The 21,268-nt window shown below is 42.9% G+C and overlaps 1 non-coding gene across 1 annotated transcript; it reads left to right on the top strand.

Moving 5' to 3' along the window:
- Positions 1–435: 435 nt before the first annotated feature.
- Positions 436–597, top strand: LOC119467803. Its single transcript, XR_005196424.1, has one exon. It is a non-coding gene; the product is annotated as a U1 spliceosomal RNA (small nuclear RNA).
- Positions 598–21,268: the final 20,671 nt, after the last annotated feature.

The raw sequence follows: 21,268 nt of genomic DNA, 5'->3' as shown, positions 1-21,268 counted from the left end.
GTGTTTTGCAAACTTTTTTGTATTTTTTAAAATGTAGTACAATATGTCATTATTTTGAAGGTGTCAAAAAAGAAAAAAAGTCTTATTTTAGGCTGGGCACAGTGGCTCCTGCCTATAATCCTAGCACTTTGGAAGGTAGAGGCAAGTGGTTCACCTGAGGTCAGCAGTTCGAGACCAGACTGGCCAACATGGTGAAACACCCATCTCTACTAAAAATACAAAAATTAGCCAGGTGTGGTGGCAGACACCTGTAATCTCAGCTACTTGGGAGGCTGAGGCAGGAGAATTGTTCGAACCCAAGAGGCAGAGGTTGCAGTTAGCAAGATTACACCACTGCACTCCAGCCTTGGTGACAGAGTGATACTCCTTCANAAAAAAAAAAAAGAAAGAAAAAAAAGTCTTATGTTACTCCAGGTCTTAGAAACTTTGATTCTCATACTTACCTGGCAGGGGAGATACATGATCATGAAGGTGGTTTTCCCAGGGTGAGGCTTATCCATTGCACTCCGGATGTGCTGACCCCTGAGATTTCCCCAAATCGGGAAACTCGACTGCATAACTTGTGGTAGTGGGGAACTGTGTTTGCGCTTTCCCCCCGTTAAAAAAAAAGAAAAAAAAATTAAGAAAAAAAAAAAAAGAAATTTTGATTCTTCTTTCATTTCTCTCATTCCTAACTGGACAGCTATGGGCAGGTTACACAACAAGTTTAAGCCTCAGTTTCTTTATTGGTGAAATGAAGTAAGGCTATGCAATTCACAATTATTGCAGCAGTTCAATGGAACATTATTTCCAAAAGCACCTGGCATAGCACCATGTACAGACAGTTAAAAAATGTTCAACTAGAAAGATCTGTTTTCATTTCTGTTTTAGAACAGAGATGGCCAACCTGTTTCCAAACTGAAAATGAATAAATAAAGTAACAGTTTTAAATTTATGTTTGCAATTAACAAATGGCTTTAAAGAGAGGCTTGAACAAGGGGATGAATTTGCTAGAAATCTAACCCAATCTTTCCCTTTCATGTTCTGTGTTGCGTGCTCTGACTGTGTAGGCAGCATATTGCTTATTTAAGGTGAACTAAGAGCCAGGAACAAAAATGAGGTTTAGATTTTACTTTATTTCAGTCACTCCCAAACCCAGTCCTGTATAAACATTACCAAACTGTAAACGTTGTCTACGGCTTCCTGGGAAGATCATTTATGAATATAAAGTACCCTGGGTAGACTGATAATACATTTTGAAATAAAACAAAGAAAATATACCCAGCTTGCCACCGGCAATCGGCTTCCTGATCATTGTTTGGATAATACTTTGCCCTGACATACCCCAGGAGCCCTGTCTACTCTGCACACGAGAGGACAGTGAAATGGGTGGTCCTGATGGGCTAAGCCAAACCTTGGTATTTGCAGTTAATACAACAAAAATCATAAGCCAAGCCTGAAGGGTGCCCAGAACCTACGGAGCGGTTTCTTTCACACTGTTTTCCCTACAAAGCATGTCCTTTTGCTGGGAAACTGGATGTGTTTGAAAAATGGGCAGCTCAGATAATTTCAGGAGTCAGGGATGGAAATTTTAGCTGTTTCAGATTCCAGTGGCTTTGATCAGCTCCTGTCCTGTGTCAGAGTACTGAAGTTTTGAACAAATTGAGAAATGAGACAAAAGGGTCAGGTGCCGTGGCTCACGCCTGTAACCCTAACACTTTGGGAGGTGGAGGTGGGCAGATCACTTGAGGGCAGAACTTTAAGGCCAACGTGACCACATTGTGAAACCCCGTCTCTACTAAAAATATAAAAATTAGCTGGGCGTGGTGCCGGGTGCCTGTAATCCCAGCTGAGGCAGGAGAAACGCTTGAACCCAGGAACTGGAGGTTGCAGTGAGCCGAGATAGCACCACTGCCCTCCAGCCTGGGTAACAGAACGAGACTCCTTCTCAAAAAATAAATAAAATAAAATAATAAAAGAGACAAAGGAGGCAGGCAGATTGAGCCCAAGTATCGCCGTTATCGCTGATAAACACTAGCAAGGGATGAGCAAGGTGGCTCATGCCTGTACTCCCAGCACTTTGGGAGGCCCAGTGGGGCAGATCGCCTGAGCCCAGGAGTTCAAGACCAGCCTAGGCAGCATAGCAAGACCACCCTGTCTCTACCAAAAAATTTAAAAATTAGCCAGGAATGGTGGTGCATACCTCCAGTTCCAGCTACTCAGGAGGCTGAGGTAGGAGAATCACCTGAGCCCGAGAAGTTGAGGCTGCAGTGAGCTGTGATCACGCCCGGGTAACAGTGTGAAACCCTGTCTCCAAAAAAAAACCGAAAAGACTAGTGACATATCTGCACGTAAGTGGATTTCCTAATTCTGAAACACAGAATTAGAGAAACCTCCTCAGCTCTAGATGTCCTGGGACAACCACCTGCCTCCCCACTTAAGGGAGAAAGCCAATAAAATGAAGGCGTGGAGAAGCAGAGGGAGTGGGAGGAGCTGAGCTGGGCATGCACAGTTAATTGTTCCTATTTTACCAATGTAAGGCATGCTTCTCTGGGGTGGAGAGAGACCAGCTTCCCCAATCAGTGGAGGGAAACAGCAAGAACGAAGAAGAAGCCTTGAGAGCACTGTGGTGGAACAAGAAGTCACATACATAAAGTATGTGAGCAGATCCTCCAGCCATCCACCCCCACCTCCCAGGCCAGCCAAGGGCTAAGCTTAGTAACAGGTCCCAGCTCCAGAACCCTCAGGCAGCTGCTACCAGCCTCCTGGAGCTGACTTGTGAAGAGGAGCCCCTTTCTACCCTGGGGCTGGCTGCTTCCGCTTTCACAATCTCATTCGATCTTCCTAGCAACCTTACAGGGACAGTGTAAGGAGATTTCTTTAGCTGCTATTTAGCTAGTGAGGAAAAAGAAACCCAGGCAGTTTACAATAAACAACAACATGTATTCCTTCCCGGAAAACTGACCAACGTCCCTGGAGGTGGTCTCCAACCACCAGTTCCTTCACACTATTTAAAGTTTTGAACCAAGGACACCAAGTAAGAGTGATTGGAGCCGAGTCACATTAGTGGTGATTCTCTAGAAAAAAGAACCCGAAACATCCAAGGCTAATGGCTGAATCACAAATTTCCTGGAGTTGCCTTGGGTCCTGGCTTTCCAGAGTATTAGATGCTGATCCTGTCACCAGATAATCTGAACCAGCCATTCTCTCTTAATTATTCGCTTAAGGAGGATAATGGAGTTGCTTAAGGATGTTTCAGCTGCCTTTCTGTTGCTGGCCACAGGAAGACACTGATGAAAATGGAGGTGGTTTACTCAAAGTTACAGTCACACGATGATACAATAAAGATATGAAGCCAAGTGCTCTGTTCCCAAGCCTTGATGCACTTTGCGACATATCCACTGTCACTCAGCGTGAGGGTCATAGCCTGCAGTTGCCCATTCGCTGATCTTCGGCAGCCCTCTTCTCACCCCAATCCCCAACACCGCCATGCTAGACCATGGCTCATAGTGATAAGCCCATGGGCCTGAGAGTCAGTCGCAGCTGGGTGCGGATCCTGCTTGGCCGTGTGTTAGCTACACAACTTGGTAATGTCATTTAGCTTACTTAAGACTCAGTATCCTCATAGATAAAACGGTGATGATGAGGCAGGAAGGTTTCCCTGACTCCTTTGCGGACTGGAACTGGGGTGCACAGGCACTAGAACTAGCTGGCTGCTTCAGTGCTGGTAGGGGTGGATTGTACTCACTCAGTCCTGCTGTGTTCCACCCTTCACAGGAGGAAGAGCACAGGTGAGTGGGCACAGGAGCTGGGGCAAGTGCTTTTGGGTGCTGGCAGGAGGAAAGCTCTGTGTGGCACCATGGCAATGTCTAGTGGGGTGCATGCAATCCCCTGAAGCTCCAGAAACAGTGTTATAGTCAGCACTCTTTTAGCTCTGCTGTCCACAAAAAGCTTGTGTTAACAACTCAGTGGAAAGTCAATGTGACATCCTTTTGCACCCACACCCAAGTTCTCATCTGGTGTTCAGCAGAAATGAGGTCATATTAACAAACTGAAGATGCTAAATGGGGGGGGGGTGGGATTTTATTGCCAACGAAAGTGGCTCTTAGTAGGAAGGAGAGCTGAAAGGGGGATGGAGTAGGAGGATAATCTTTCCCTGGAGTCTTGCCATCTCCTCCCGGACTCCTCACTGACGCTACGCTGTCAAGCCATCCCTCTGAAGTCAAGCTACATCTCTCTGAAGTTCAACCGCAGTCTCCCATGTCCTACTGCTTCTCCTCTTCTCTCCTCCTCTCTCTGCTGGTGGAGCCTGGGGTTTTTGAGTACAGGATGGGGTGGGGTGGGCCATGGCTGGTCTTGGAAAAGGCAACATTTGAGCGGGGAAACAGGAATGTATGTTCTCACTTTGGGGTCTGGTTCCAGGTTTGAGAGTAGGACCCTCACCAGGGACCCACCCCTTATCTCCCCAGAATTTCCCTGACCTCTGTCCCTGTTGACAATAGCACTTTCTTAATGGGGTTTTGTAAAGGTTTAAGGAGCAAATGTGCGCGAAATACTTGACATAGTGCTTCCCTGCAGAAAGCGTGAAATAAATCTTAGCACAAATCACATGCAGTGGATCTTTATTATCTGCAGATTTCTTATTTGTGAATTTACCTACTCCCTAAAATTTATTTGTAACCCCAAAATAATACTCACAGTGCTCTTGAAGTCATCTGTGGGCATGCACAGAACTGCAAAATATTGGTGTCACTCCACGCGCACGATCACAGTTGAGGTGGAGCAAGCAACGCTCTGCCTTCTAGTTTCAGCTCTCATACTGATATGAACAGGAGTCAGGGAAATACTGGGTAGAAGAGGGTCATTTCCTGGCAAAGGCCGAACCCTCAAGCCTGGAACCACGGCTCTAAATGAGAACAGTTATCCCTGTTTTCCTGCCCAAATGTTACTTTTTTGGCCTGTCCCACTCCCCCATCCTGTGCCCATATAAACCCTAGACTGTGCCCATATAAACCCCAGACCATCCTGTGCCCATATAAGCTCCACACATCAGCTGGCAGAGAGACAAGTGGCTGAACATTGAGAGGAGAAGAAGCAAAGGAGAGTATGGATCAACGAGGCTTAACTTTAGATGGCCCGACTTTGGAGAGGAGCCCAGCTGCAGATGGCCAGGCTTAGGGAAAGATCACCTTCTTCCCGCACCATCCCCTGTCCTGCTCCCCTTCCACTGAGAGCCACTTCTACCACTTACTAAAATCTTCCTCATTCATCATCTTTGAAACTGTTCATGTGACCTGATTTTTCCTGGACGCCAGACAAGAATTCAGGATGCCCTGGGTGCAGGAACCCAAAAAGGCTGTCACACTGACTCTTCGCAGAGCTGTTTAACATTTAAGCTGTATAGACAGCAAAGCTAAAAGAGCATTAATTGTAACACACCCCTAAATGCTGCCGTGGGGCCAGAGTTGAAAAGTGCTCACCCTGGATCCTGCGCCCACTCACCTGTGTGCTTCCCCATCAACAAGGGGCCGATTAAACAAGCTACACACCTGTTGCAAGTCCCACAACCGAGTCGAGGGAACTCTCCCGTCTCAATACCGTAGACAATAGTCCTTTTCATGATCTTTTAACGCCACATTATTCCACATTTGTGTGCTTGCTTTTTGTTGCTAATTTTGCTGTTTAAAGTGTTCCCCATGCATAGTGCTGAAATCTTCCTCAGCACAAGAAGGCTGTGATACGCATTGTGGAGAAAACACACGTGTTAGTTAAGTTTCATTCAGGCGTGAGTTCTGCTGCTGTTGACTGTGAGTTGAATGCTAATGAATCAACAATATATATTACATAGGCATCTTTAAACACAAACACACGTAAACAAGGTTATATATTGATCCATTGATGAAACTGTTGTGACCAGAGGCCTGCAGTTCTCCTAAAAATAGCAATTTAGGATTTGCTAATTCGGTGTTCATGGGAATTTTATGGAACACAACTATGGTGAATAATGAGAATTAACTGTAATAATAGCAATAATAGGGCCGGTGCGGTGGTTTGTGCCCATAATCCCAGCACTTTGGGAGCCTGAGGTGAGTGGGTCACAAGGTCAAGAGATCGAGACCATCCTAGCCAGCATGGTGAAACCATGTATCTACTAAAAATACAAAAATTAGCCAGACGTGGTGGCACGTGCCTGTAGTTTCAACTACTTGGGAGGCTGAGGCAGGAGAATCGCTTGAACCAGGGAGGCAGAGGTTGCAGTGAGCTGAGACATCGCCACTGCACTCCAGCCTGGGCAACAGAGTGAGACTCCATCTCAAAAAAAAAAAAATAGCAATAATAATAATATGACAATATTATTATTATTAAGGCAGGACAATTTGATTATGAACATTGGCTTCCAGGCACCAGGTCTGGCGATATAGAAGTTAAAACCTGTCTGTGGGTAAGAGTTGCAGCCACACCTGAAGGTGTAGATAAAGATGGAGGCATCGCTGCAAGGTCTCCAGGGCCCTATTTGGTCATTATACCTTATGTTGCCCTTTCTCAGATACAAGTGGTCTGACAAGCTTTTATTTCAGACTGTCAAAATATCTGTTGTAAGGTGTGGTCAGCCTGCACTGATGGAGGTCAGTGAGAAGTAATTTTTTTTCATAAATGGTGGGGTTGCCCGTGGGCAATGTTAACATGATGAAAGGGTTGAAAGACATGCTCCTAGGATAAAAGACCAACAAAATTGGTGTTATTTTCCTCAAAGAAAAAGGAAGAAACATCAAAATAGCCTTCCAATGGGTGAATGGGCTGTCTCTCTTTGGCTGAGCTATTGGTATAGCAAAGATTATTACTAGAGTTGAGATTTCTAGAGGAGTCCATGAATTCCAAGTTAATATTGAGTCAATTACATTACTTTTTTCTTTAACACGGCTATCTTATTTCTATTGACAGTAAGAACAACACATGTTCATGTATTTTATTTTAAAAATATGGAAAAGTGTAAAGAAAAAAGTTAAGCTTGCCTGTCAACCCATCACTCAGAGATGACAGCTGTTAATATTTTGATGAATCGTTTTCTGGAACTTTTTATCTATACATTTCCTCTTATGGCTGAATTCTTCAGACAAATCCTCAAATTGCCTCCGCTACCTTTGGCACGAGAATCTAATACTGGTTTCTTCTCACAGGAACAGGTGAGCAAGATATGCCAGCCAAAGTCACTGCCTCTTTTTCTTTAATGAAGGAAAATTAGTGTCAGCCACAAATCTCTAGTTGAGAGTTCTTGTTTATCAAGCCTGCTTATTTGTTCTTCTGATGTGTATTTGTCTCCTTAAATTAGGGAGGACTGCATTTCTTTACATCCAAATGGGGAAAAGGAAAGTTTTAAGTAGATTTCTGCACTGATGCACAGTTGCAGACGTGGGACAGAATTGTGTCTCCACTTGTTGGGGGCAACTTGACCATTGTAGGAAGAGGGGACCCTGCCTCTCATTTCCAGTCCAAACCAAGAATACCAGCACCATACTGTGGGATAATGGGATAATTGAAAAAAAAGTTTTCTGTCTTCAGGCAGGGACTGAAACAATGCAGGGAACTAACCACAAGAGTGAATATTTCTGTGGCATTTACTGTGTGCTAGGTACTGACCTAAGAACTTTAGGCACTGACTCATTGAAACCTATCAACAAACCAAAGAGGTTAAACGCCTTATTCCCATTTAACAGATGAAGAAAACAGAGGCATGGAAGGTTTAAGGAACAAGGATCTTGCTCAGTCTCACAAAGCTAGCAAGTGGTGGGGCAGAGCTTTGCACTGAGATAGTCTGGCTCCGGAGTCCACGCACATGATCATTAGGTAAGCAGGCTCTCAAACAGCATCTAAATGTTATTCGGGCATCGAATTTAAAGAGAATGAAAGGCTTGAGAAACCTAGGTATAAAAGGTATATGAAATCCTTGTTTAAGTCTTGAAGATTGATTATGTGACCAGTAAAGGATGAGAAGAGGCACAGGGAACAAGGCCAGGTGGAAAGAATTCATACATTGGCATTAGAGGCACCTGGGTGTGAACCTTAGTGCTGCCACCTCTAAGCTGCCTTACTTTAGAAACAGCATTTTACATGTCTAAGCCTCAGTTTGCTCATCTGCCAAATGAGCAGAGCAGTGCCTGTCTTGGAAGATTGCTGGCAGGATGAAACACGACATCGATGCCTGTGCCCTGTGCTTTGCCTTCTTGTCCTCTGGCCCCCATGGAACCATGTGCAGCCACTGTGTCCCCTTGCCTTCCACTCACCCATATTTTAGTCACTTCTTAGGCATCACTTTTTAGTTTTCACCAAAGAATACACTTTCACAGAAGCATTTGTAAGTAGTATAAACTACACTGAGGATTGTGTAGAGGAGAGGAGGAGGAAATTTGTCTATCCCCTACCATAGCAATGACTTAGTGTTTCTTTCCATAACTCCCCTTCTGTGCTAATGTGCTACAGAAGGGGATGGAGTGAGTGGGCAGTTTAAACTCAAAATCAGTTTCTTTTTCTTTCTCTCCCTTAACTTTCCCCCAACTGTATACACTCTCAGCTTTCAGACTCCTCCTCCTCCCTCCAAGATCTTTCATCCCAAGCAACTCCATCAGACCATATCATTTTGGCTCTAAGCCTGCTCTGAATTCTACACTCACATTTGCATATCTAACACACCACTTCGCAAACAAAGGGTCCTCCAGATATTTTATAAGGGCCCACCATCTTGGTTACTATTACTGCATTAAAACACACACACACACACACACACACACACACACACACACACACACACACACACAAAATATATGGGCTTCACATAACAAGAAGCATTTATTGTCTTTCCCACAGTTCTTTGGGTGGGCTGGGCTCCACCTGGTGATTCCGCAGTTGCACATGGGGTCCACTGGTGTTACAGTCATCAGGAGGTTGAAATGTCCAAGACGGTTGACTCTCATGGCTGGCAGTTGGAGCTGGCTCTCTGCTGAAAGCTGAACTGGAGCAACTCAGGTCTCCATGTGGCCCTCCACTTGGTTGGGCTTTTCATAGCATGGCAACTGGGTTCAATGAGCATTCCAAGCAATAGAGCAAGGGGGCATTCCAAGAGATAGGGCAAGACTTCATCTAAAAAAAAAAAAAAAAGAAGGAAGGAAGGAGGGAGGGAGGGAGTGAAGGAAGAAAGGAATGAAGGAAGGAGGAAAGGATGGAAGGAAGGAAGAAAAGAAGGAAGGAAGAAAGGAAAGAAGGAAGGAAGAAAGGAAGGAAGGAAGAAAGGAAGGAAGGAAGAAAGGAAAGAAGGAAGGAAGAAAGGAAGGAAGGAAGGAAGAAAGGAAAGAAGGGGGGAAGAAAGGAAGGAAGGAAGGAAAGAAGGAAGGAAGGAAAGAAAGAAGGAAGGAAGAAAGGAAGGAAGGAAGGAAGGAAAAGAAAACAGAAGTTGCTACTCTCTTAAGGCCCAAGCTTGAAAGTTCTACAGTAAAAAAATTCCCATCACTTTATATTAGTCAAAGCAAAGGCTAGCTTAAATTTAAGAGGAAGAGAGACAATTTGCACTATCTTCAATCTTCTACACCCACCATCTTGAAAAAGGGGCTCATGCCTGTAATCCTAGCTACCCAGGAGGCTGAGGCAGGAAGATTGCTTGAACCTAGGAGTTTGAGACCAGCCTAGGCAAAAGCAAGATCCCATTTCTTTTAAAAAAAAAAAAGAAAGAAAGAAAAAGAAAAAGGATTATAAATAACAGAATTATTTTTCTGTTTCCCATTCAAAGTACTTGACATGTAAAAGCAATAATGAGATTTTCTGACTTTTTCTATTTTTGGGGTTGAAACATGAACATCAGAAGGTTTACAGTGATGGCAAAAGATGGAAAGTACAAGTTAAAAATAGACCTTAATTTTCATATCTGCATACAAGTGCCCTCTTTGGCTAAATTTTAAATCACAAACCCCAAAACAATTAATTAACATGTTTTTCGGACAGCGCTTTTTTTGTTTTTTTGAGACTGAGTCTCACTCTTGTCACCCAGGCTGGAATGCAGTGGCGTGATCTTGGTTCACTGCAACCTCCACTTCCTAGGTGGAAGCGATCCTCCTGCCTGAGCCTCCCGAGTAGCTGGGACCACAGGCCCGTGCCACCACACCTGGCTAATTTTTTGTATTTTTAGTAGAGACGGGGGTTTCACCATATTGGTCAGGCTGGTCTTGAACTCCTAACCTCGTGATCCACCTGCCTTGGCCTCCCAAAGTGCTGGGATTACAGGCATGAGCCATCACACTCAGCCCCAGACAGCGCTTCTTTATCTGCTCCCCATCCACAGCCTGCCTATTTCTCATCCTTTCACTCACCCTGGAGTGAGCCAAAACGGGTATGCACCCCTGAGTCTGTGCCACTCGCTGGCTCAATGCCCTCAGCATCACACCCATCAGCTCATCTCTGTACCAAGACCCTGATTTGCTCCTCTTCTTTTCTTTATTTTCTTTGCAGATTCAGCTTATTATAAGCGGAATGATACGTTTAAAATCTGACAGGAAATCAAAAAGCAATATATTTTGTGTTGCCAGTGAAGAGCAATTGTCAGACTAGCAATTGCTAGCCACAGAAGCAAATCCAAACATCCTGCAGTAGTTGTAATGAAAAGGAATAGAGGATTCTTTTTAACCACCCTGTGTCTGGACCCACTTTAGCAATAAAACATTCACAATAACCTTGTAAACAGAGGGAGCTCAGGGGGGAAATCTACTTTGGGACCCAAATCATTTCTCTTTCTAATTAAAAGAATCTCATAAGTCTAGACATGGATTAACTTAAGTTCCTCTAAAAGACAGAAAGTAATTTGGACAATAAAAATAATTAAACTTTCCAAATATGTAAGGGCAATTCATAAGAGACTGGGAAAAACAAAAGCTTCTTCCTTTGAAATATAAATAATCTTCTGGAGTAGAACAGAGCTGAGTTTTAGGCAATTTTGAGAGGATTGAAATCCTTTCATTTTTGACTCAAATTTGTGATCTTGGATGACCTTCCAAGTAGATTTTATCCCATTGACTTTGGCTTTGTATGGTGCAGACTTTAAAGGGGGCAAATGACACCAGACGGTGATCAGTCACATTGCGCATGGTTTGCTTGATGGAAGGAGGATTGGCCTTTCAAGTAGTCCAATCTATTGATCAGTTCCTTTGTGATTTCTTCTATTGCTTTTATGCTCAGAAAGTCCTTCCTCATCCCAGGATTGATTCAGTATTTGCCCACATCTTCTTCCAGTCATTTAGGGTTTCCTTTTGTACAACTAATTCTTTAACTTTTCAATGGCTAGAATTTATTTTAAAGTATTGTAATAAACATTTATTATGTTTTTGGCGAGCTAATAACTTTGATACATCTTTCGTGTGTGTGTGTGTGTGTGTGTCTGTGTGTGTGTGTGTGTGTGTGCACGCACGTTTGCGCGTATGTGTGTTATGGGGGTGTCCTCACCTTATCGTTTGTACTTACTCCACAGTAGAGGCCAGAAACTGGATGTTCCAGCTGCCTTTGCCTAGAGGACACAGGCCTGTAACCCAGGCTCCACCATTCAGATAGTTCCATATGAAATTTTAATTTAGAAACCAGTGATAAGCAGAAGCAAGGGCCTCCAGAAATCCATTCTGTGGAGAGTGGTGGCACAGGCCTCCAGATATCAGACACAATCATAGCAGTAGTTCTGTGGCACTGCCCTTTGCCTTGCTACAAGAGTGAGAGGTCTGGAGGCTGGAACCTAGAAGGGAAGCTCTAGTGTTTCCGTTCTGTAATCTGGGCTTTGTTCTTGTCTGCATGGTCTCAGGCCCAATTCCTGACCTTCTTAGAGAGTTTCAGGGCTACCCTATCCTTGAATAATGTAATCGTTTTCTTTTCCACTTACACTAGCTAGGGAGGTTTCTGTTATCTGCAACTAAGAATACTGACTGATTCAAGCACACCATGAGACAAGAACTTACTTTTTGCAAATAACTAATCAATTTCCCCTACATGGCTCATTGAGGAATAATAATAATAATCTCTTTTTCCTACAACTAACTTGAAATGCCATCTTATTCTCTTAAATACACAGGGGTCAGTTTCTGTACTCTTGATTGTGTTTGATTGATCAACAGTCAGTTAAATTGTCCGAAAAGGAAGGAGGGCAGACGACAACAAACCTTGTTCTGAGCTGGACAGTGAATCTCTGCTTTCTGATTCCATCCACAGATAATTGTGTTCTTGCCTTGACTGCTATTTGTATCATTTAAAGTAATATGATTTTTACATTCTGAGTCATCACTCTAATTTTTTTCTTTAAGCAAAGCCAACTGTGGAGATGTCTAATCCTTTCTATACCTGTGCCAAGCAAACATCTTGATTATAGACAGAGAATTCTATTATTTAGCAATTTGAGGCTAGCAAATAAAAATTTAGGTGATGAATAGTTTTTCTATTTCACTGTATAGAATCGGTGGTGTAGACAGCTTTCCTCTCTCTCTCTGTCTCTCTGTCTCTCTGTCTCTCTCTCTCTGTTCTCCTTTGTAGGAAGGATGGAAATTAAGGAACAAGTATATTTAACCAGTAATCCTATGATGAAGTGGATAATGGTCCAGGTTGATTTTCAGCAAGGGGTTCCTTGCTCCCGGCTGCCTCATTCTCTTCTTGAACCAGGTGTTCCCATGGAAACTCCCTCTTACAAGCCTCCAGCTCAAAACGTAGGAAAAAGAGTCTTAATTTGTGCATCATAAGAACAAGGTTCAAATCCCAGTTCTACCACTCACTGGCTGTGCTGCCTTGGGTAGCAGCCTCTGGATATGAAACAAGACCTGCATCAGGGTCTTGAGGGGTGCATTAGTGTCCTAGATGCTGCCATAACAAATGACCCCATCTCGGTGGCTTGAAACTATGGAAATATATTCTATAGAAGTTCTAGAGGCTAGGAATCTGAAATCAAGGTGTTGGCAGGATTGGTTTCTTCTGAAGGTTCTGAAAGAGAATCTATTCCATGCCCCTCTCCTTAGCTTCTGGTTGTGGCTGGCAATCCTTGGCATTCCTTGGCTTCCAGGAGTGTCATTCCAGTCTCTGCTGCACCTTCATATCGCCTTCCTCTCTGTGTCTCTGTGTCCTCTCCATCTCTCATGAGGACATCAGTCATTGGATGTAGGCTGCACCCTAAATCCAGGATGATCTTGTCTCAAGATTCTAAATTACATCTGTAAAGACTATTTCTAAATAAAGTCACAGTCTGAGGTTCAGAATGGACATACATTTTGGAGGAACACTATTCAATCCATTACAATGAGCAAGGACAGATCTAAGCCCAGAGCCTGGCTGAAGTCAGTTCCTCATCCCTCCATTCTCATCTGGATGTCTGGGAGACAAAACAAGCTATGGGTCAGACTGGAGAGTTAAATCAGGTGAGCAAGAAATCCAGCTCATCACAGAGGAATAAGGCAAGAGGGAGACGTGGGGCGGTCTGCAAGACCAACAGAGGGACAGAGATACTTGGAGAAGTATGAACGTAACCAAAGGAGCAAGAGACTTTGGGCAGAGGAGAGAGTTTGCTGCGCTGGCTACCTGCAACTGTCCTCCCACTTCCATGAGAATTATTCCTGAATCAACTGGATCAGGTCCAAGCCAAGTCTTTTACTCCCATGCAGCCTCTGAGTTGATATGACCAGACGGTCAGCTCACATCCACCAGCAGCTGGAGTCTAGAATTTGGCAGGACAGGTATCTGTTGTGCCTGGGAAAGCTCTGACTCACCAGGCCAGCCTCTGGTCCAGAAGCCCTCTCTGTGCTTGTTCCATTCTCAGGTCCCTTCTGCATTAACTCCTTGATTTTCACTATGGTTCCCCACTTGGAACTAAACCCTGGCGCATCTGCTGAGTTAGCCTCTCTGGTTTCCATGTTACTCCACCAGTGGATTTTTCAGACAATAATGATGCAGTTAAGACAAGTAACTCTAGTAAGTCATATATCAGTGACTTACCAACAACAACAAAAAGTTTATTTCTAGCACATGCAAACTCCGATACAGTCACATGACACTGTTTGGCAGTGTGCTTTCAGCAGTGACTCAGGCTCCAAGCTCCTCCCATCATGTGACTCCAACACCTTTGGAGATCTTTGCTTCTAGCCATGTAGCTGGAGAACAAAACAGAATGGAGAATGGCAATGTACATTCGGGTTCTCCAGAGAGACAGAACGAATAGGTTGTGTGTGTTGAAAGAGAGAAAGAGATTTACTTTAAAGAGCTGGGTAATGTGATTACAGAGACTGGCAAGTCCAAAATCTGCAGGTTGCGCCAGCAGACTGGAGTCCAGGGAGGAGCTGATGCTGCAATACAAGTCTGAAGGCATTTGCTGGTGCCAATTCTTGCTTGCGGGAGGCCAGTCTTTTATTTCAACCAGGCCTTAGGATGGATGAGGCCCACCCACATTACAGAGGGTAATCTATCTGCTTTACTCAGAGTCCCCTGATTTTAAGGCTAATCTCATCCAAAAACATCCTTCTGGCAACATCCATTATAATATTTAGCCACCTTTCTGGGTGCCATGGCACAGCCAAGTTGACATATAAAATTAATCATCATATGTGATATACTTTATTGTCAGTCCTGGAAGTGGCGGCTCTTACTTCTGACCACTTTCCACTGGCCAAAACTCATCACAAGGCATACAAGCAGGCTAAGGCATACCATCTTCACATGTGTTTAGGAAGAGGAAATCAGACTGCTGAACACCTACTTCGTGAGTTTCAACACAAAGAGTCCTTATCTGGGAAGGAACCACTCCAGAAACGTTGGAACCAAGTGAGGAGGATGTCCAACAAATGGCCAAAGAGAGCAGAGAGTGGCCGATGTAGGGTGAGCTGGGAACTCGGAGCGGAGGGCAAACCAAGGTCACACTGACCAAACCTATTGCCGGAATCTAATTTACAAAATTCAGTGGAATTAAAATAATTTTAAGCTCTGACCAACAGCCTACACAGTATATTCTTTTCAGATGACACAGCTATGAAAATCACCAGAATAAAAAATATATTACTGTATGTTAGGGTTTTTCCCAAACTCTTAGTGCATGGGAAGTCCCTTTTGAGAATCAACTTTGAAATTGGCATCCTTCCTCAGCATGGAAGCCAGGGAGTCAAGAGAACACCAGAAGCAATTGTTTATGGGTAGTAAGAATGTGATGGTTAGAAAATGCAGGAAGTTGAGTCACCAATTACCATTATTGCCTAGTTCTTGTTATTTAAGAAGAGAATAATATAATGAAAAGAGCACATGTCTTGTAATGAGTCAAATAGAGTTTAGAAGCATGGTTCCACCCCATCACACATCAGGCAAGTTAGTTAATATTTCTGAATCTTATTTATCATTTTTCTGAAAGGGAGATTTAAAAAACAAACTTGGCCAGGAATGGTGGCTCACTCCTGTAATCCCAGCACTTTGGGAGGCCAAGGCAGGCAGATCACCTGAGGTCAGGAGTTCAATACCAGCCTGACCAACATGGAGAAACTCTATCTCTACTAAAAATACAAAATTAGCTGGGCATGGTGGTGCCCACCTGTAATCCCAGCTACTCTGGAGGCTGAGGCAGGAGAATCATTTGAACCCAGGAGAGAGAGGTTGCAGTGAGCCAAGATTGCATCATTGCACTCCAGCCTGGGCAGCAAGTAAAACTCCGTCTTAAAACCAAAACAAACAAACAAAGAAAAAAATAAAAAACAAACTTGTCCACAAGCAGAGTATGTGATGCATGGTAAGTGCTCAGACTTGAAGTTACTGAAGAAAGCACCAGTTAGAATGAGCCAGGCATTCTATCAAATGCTCAGCATGTCTTATTACATTGAACCATCACAACAGCATTATAAGACAGATACCATTATTGTTCTCATTTTCCAGATGAGGGAAATAAGCTCAAGAAAGATTTAATGACGTTCCCAAATCACACAGCTAATAAGTGGTATGGTTGGGATTTTTACACAGGCAGTCTGATTCCAGAGCTTGTGCTTTCAACTGTGTGGTACCTATAATGTGCAATGTAGAGCAAACGTGTATTATAATGCTGGTTCGGATGCACAAAAATATTATTGTTGGAACAGAACACAGGGAATCCAGAAATGGAATAAAGACAGGTTTAAGAAATATAATAAAGGTGGTATTTCAGCTTAGAAGAAAAAGGGTGAACTTGCTTATACATTTTCTTGGGAGTAATTAGCTATCTGTTAGAAAAATTTAGTTCCTACTTTACATCATAAAAAAAAAAAAAGTAGCCAGGTGTGGTGACTCACGCCTATAATCCCAGCACTTTGGGAGGCCAGGGTGGGTGGATCATTTGAGGTCAAAAGTTCAAGACCAGCCTGGCCAACATGGTGAAAACCCCACCTCTACTAAAAATACAAAAAATTACCTGGGCGTGGTGGCAGGTGCCTGTAATCCCAGCTACTCGGGAGGCTGAGGTGGGATAATCGCTTGAACCCGGGAGGCAGAGGTTGCAATGAGCCAAGATCATGCCACTGCACCCCAGCCTGGGTGACAGAGCAAGACTCTATCCCCACCTCCAAAAAAGAAAAGTAAACTAAAAAGTATTTTAAATGTATTGGAGAAAAGTCAATTACTAACTGGAGAAGATTATCCTAATCATAAAGTGAAATAAAGAAGATCTTTTCATAAGGAAAAACTAACAAACCTGACTACATAAATGTGGAGGGAAATCTTCCATTTGGTAAATTAGAGTTAAATGAGTTACCACAGCATATATAACGATATAAAGAATTTCTACAAAGTCAATAAGAAAACTTCAAACAACCTGAAATGCTATGTTAAGGCAATTCACAGAAAAAAAATATTCCTGGCTGACAAATAGTAAAAAGGTAAAAAGAAAAGATTTAAAATAGCAACAAGATTTTCTTTCCACCTGTTGTCTGGTAAAAATCTTTTAAAAATGGACTAACTCCAGTGTTGGCAAACACGTTAAGAAAGGGGCACTTTTCTTTTCTTTTCTTTTCTTTTTTCTTTTTTTTGAGACGAAGTTTCCCTCTTGTGCAGGCTGGAGTGCAGTGGTGTGATCTCGGCTCACTGCAACATCCATCTCCTGGGTTCAAGCAATTCTCCTGCCTCAGCCTCCCGAGCAGCTGGGATTACAGGTGTCTGCCACCATGCCCAGCTAAGTTTTTGTATTTTTAGTAGACACCGAGTTTCACCCTGTTGGCCAGGCTGGTCTCGAACTCCTGACCTCAAGTGATCCACCAGCCTCTGCCTCCTGAAATGCTGGGATTACAGGCTTGAACCACCGCACCCAGTCAAAACAGGCCGTTTTCTACACTTTGACAGTAGTATAAACTGATACAGGCTGTTTGAGCATTATTTGACAATATCAATAAAATTGTATATTTATAACCTATGACCCAGAAATGCCACTTTTGGATATTGAACCTTCAGAAATACTAATGCCAGTGTATGAGGATATTTATTTCTCCATCGTTTAGAAACATAGAAAATAAGCATGGTTTAAGTAACCATCATTGGAGAATGGATACATAAATAATGGTATAACTGACTATAAAATTATTATGCAACCATTGGAAAGAATGAGGCAGACCTATACATGTTGACCTGAAAAGTGTTCATTACATGCTTTTAGGTAAAAACAGACTATTGCAGAACAGTATAAAAATAGCCCCAGTGACTACCCTAAGGTAGTAAAAATTGAGTATGGGCAGAGGAAATATTTTCTTTATACATATATACCGTTTTATTTTTTTCAAATAGTATGTTTGAAATGTTTTCAAAATTATCTAGAAAGATTCCATTGTAATTTGTTAACAGTGATTATTTCTGGAGAACTGGGCCAAGAAGTGTGAGCTAATGGAAGGTAGGATTCTGTTTTTAATTTTATGTTCTTTATTGTTCAAAATATTTGCAGGAAGTATGTATTAATTTTATGATAGCAAAAGCATAGAGGAAAAATACAAAACAAAAAGCAAAAGAAATAGACAGAGAATACCATCTCTGAGGTCAGTAGCTTTTACTGTTTTTCCTTTAATCTCTGTCTCTCCAAATAGAGAGGCTGGCTGAGAGTATTTAAAAGCTGAACATACTCCGATCAACCAGGCTTGATGGCATTTATTCTAAGGTACTCAGGGAATGGGAAGATATTACTGGAAAGCCATTAACTATTATTTTTCAGTTCTTTGGAAGAATAAAGAAGCCCTCAAAAAATGAGAAAAGGTCACCATTCTACTGAAAATGAAAAAAAAGCGAGGGTGACCTTGGTTCTCACAGGCCGGACATTTTTTCCTCTGTTTCTGTGACTGGAAAGAAATCCTTAAACGAGTAAAACTGCAAGGGCTCAGAGAAACATGAGGGTCTTCGGGGAAGAAAGGGGGTGATGTGGCAAGATGTCTCCTTAGTGTTTCTTCATTTTCTTTTTTTTTTTTTTTTTATTTCAATAGGTTTAAGGCAAATAGGTGGGGCTTGCTCACATGAGTAAGTTCTTCAGTGGTGATTTCTGAGGTTTTGTTGTTCCCATCACCTGAGCAGTACACACTGTGCCATGCCTATTCTTTTACCCCTGTCTTTCTTACCACATTTAGACACGTGGGGTTGCTGGCCTTTTGAAGGTGGCTCAGAGCAGTCAAACACCCCAGTCCTGGAGCCTGGTGAACTGGGCCACATCCTCTCTGCGCCTTTTGAGAATGTGGAGGATGATTAGGGCGGTAGAAACCCAGTTCACCTGGTGAAAGCCAGAAAGGGAGTGTCTTGGCTTTCTCTACTGAAACTCCCAGCTGGATCCAGATTCTGAGATGCTAACTTTTTATAAGCTCTGCATTCTTCTGCATAGACTTCATTTTCACTTCACTCTTCTCCTGTGGCCCCTCCTCAGCTGCACATCCAGTAAAAACCTTCTCCAGGTCAATATCAAGATGAACTGTGATTGGCAGTGATGGGAAGTGGTCACTGAATGATTTTCACCTGGTGGTGTATTACTCTAATATCCACTTCTGCACCCAGTGGTCAGCCCCACTTCACAAGGACTTCACAGCTCGAGAGTAGAGAAATTGATGCTAATAAATATTGAGATGGAACCAGCAACAGGGGGAATGATGCTGGGTGAACAGTAAGTGTCTACTGCAATCATATTGGACAAATGGCCAAAAATACCTGATTCTCAATTTTCTGATCTGTATAACGGGGGTGAAATGCCTATCTCATGAAGTTACTGAGAGGATTATAGTAATGTAAATGAGACCACTGTAATTCAGAAGGCACTACCCAAGTAGAAGATATTAGTATTTCTATTGACCTTGAATGATAGGAAGCAAAATCCAAATCCTGAAAAAAATAGAAAGACAGGGAAATGAATACAGAAAATCGATGTCATTCCAGAAGAAATGAATATGGCAGTGGAAATAAATTAACCTGGACCACAACTTTAAAACTGAAGGGATGGCCGGACGTGGTGGCTCATGCCTGTAATCCCAGCACTTTGGGAGGCTGAGGCGGGTGGATCACAAGATCAGTTCAAGAACCAGCATGGCCAACATAGTGAAACCCTGTCTCTACTAAAATGCAAAAATTAGCCGGATGTGGCAGCAGGCACCTGTAATCCCTGCTACTCGGGAGGCTGAAAGAAGAGAATTGCTTGAACCCGGGAGGTGGAGGTTGCAGTAAGCCAAGATCATGCCACTGCACTCTAGCCTGGGTGACAGAGTAAGACTCTGTCTCAAAACAAAAACAAACAAAAAACTGAAGGGATAAAAAGGCAAAACTATTGAGGCAGTAAAAAGATCAGTGGTTGCCGGGGGTAACAGAGGGAGTGAGGGAAGAAAAGAAGGAGCACAGAGAGTTTGCATGGCAGTGAAAACAGTGTAGAAATGTGTCATTTCAAATTTCTCCAAATCCACAGAATACACAAGACCAAGAGTCAACCCTAAGGTGAACTATGGGCTTTGGGTGATAATGATGTGTGAAGTGGCTCATCAATAACAAATGTACCACTTTGGTAGGGGAATGTTGACAGTAGGGGAGGCTGTGCATGTGTGGGGATATGGATGAGGGGTTAGGATGACAATTTGCTGAGTAATTATTCCTGACGTCAGCATAGGACCTGTCTATCTGGAACCGGGAACCAGAGAAGTTTCAGTGCGGTGCTGATGAGGGGAGCACGCAGTCTTGGCAGCTGTAGATTGGAAACAGCAATAGCAGCGAACAGCCGCAGGAACCCAAAATAACCTCTAAAGGTAGACGTTAGTGTTACTCTGCAGGCAAGAAAAATGGTGAACTCTCTTCTCCAAGTGTAAATAAAGGCTTATGTGACCTGCCTCTGTTCCCTGGCTCCCCAAATGGCCTTGGGTTGGCTCTACGTACATTTGGAACGATAAAGGCATTAAGGTTTGTTTTATGAAAAGCAAACATTTGTCCAGCATTTGCCTTATTAAGGGCTGCGTGGACAGGGCCATTAGATAATACTTATTTCTCTGGAGGAAATCAGCCTTTTTCACTCCAGTGGTAGAAGGGAGCTTCCATTAGGAGTACCAGCATGGAAGGCCAACTTCTGGTTTAAATCCTGTCTCCACCAAGACCTTGGCAAGTGCTCTAAAACCATCTCAGGGCTTCATTTTCCTCATCTATACAATGGGGATAATGCATATATTCACTTTGTAGGTATGGTGTGAGAATTAAAGGAATTAACACCTGACACTTTAAAATGCACTAAAAATATTAGCTAAGATCATTATTACTACAACTAATCAATATCATTTCAATAGGGGGAATTGCCCATCTAAAATCAGAATTGCAATGAGACTAAATGGGCTTTTCTATTGCATGATTTTCTAAACTGAAAAGCTTCCTGAGTTTAAGAAAAGGAAGATAAGAAATATTACTCTTTATTAAGACCCATAAGGACCAGGACTGTGCTTTTCTTAGTTACTCCTTCGTTCTTACCACACAGAATAGTGACAGACACATATTAGCCATTCAGTGTGTTGTATGTCAGCAATTCTACTTGCATTGCTTCAGTTAATCATTACAGTGCTGAAAGGTATCACTTCTCGGTCCTTCGGCTAAGATCAAGTGTAATACTGGAAGGTAGCTGCTATAGCCATTTTACACATAATCCAAACAAAACAAAGATCCCTTAAAAGAAGCACAAATCACAATATGAAAAAATGCTCAATGTCACTAATCATCAGGGAAATGCAAATCAAAACCACAATCAGGTATCGCCTCATCCCAGTCTGAAGGGAGTTATTATCAAAAAGACAAAAAAAAAAAAAAA

This window comes from Cebus imitator, unplaced genomic scaffold (assembly GCF_001604975.1).
Source record: "Cebus imitator isolate Cc_AM_T3 unplaced genomic scaffold, Cebus_imitator-1.0 Scaffold333, whole genome shotgun sequence".
Classification (NCBI taxonomy): domain Eukaryota; kingdom Metazoa; phylum Chordata; class Mammalia; order Primates; family Cebidae; genus Cebus; species Cebus imitator.
This window is presented reverse-complemented; position numbering and strand designations above follow the sequence as displayed.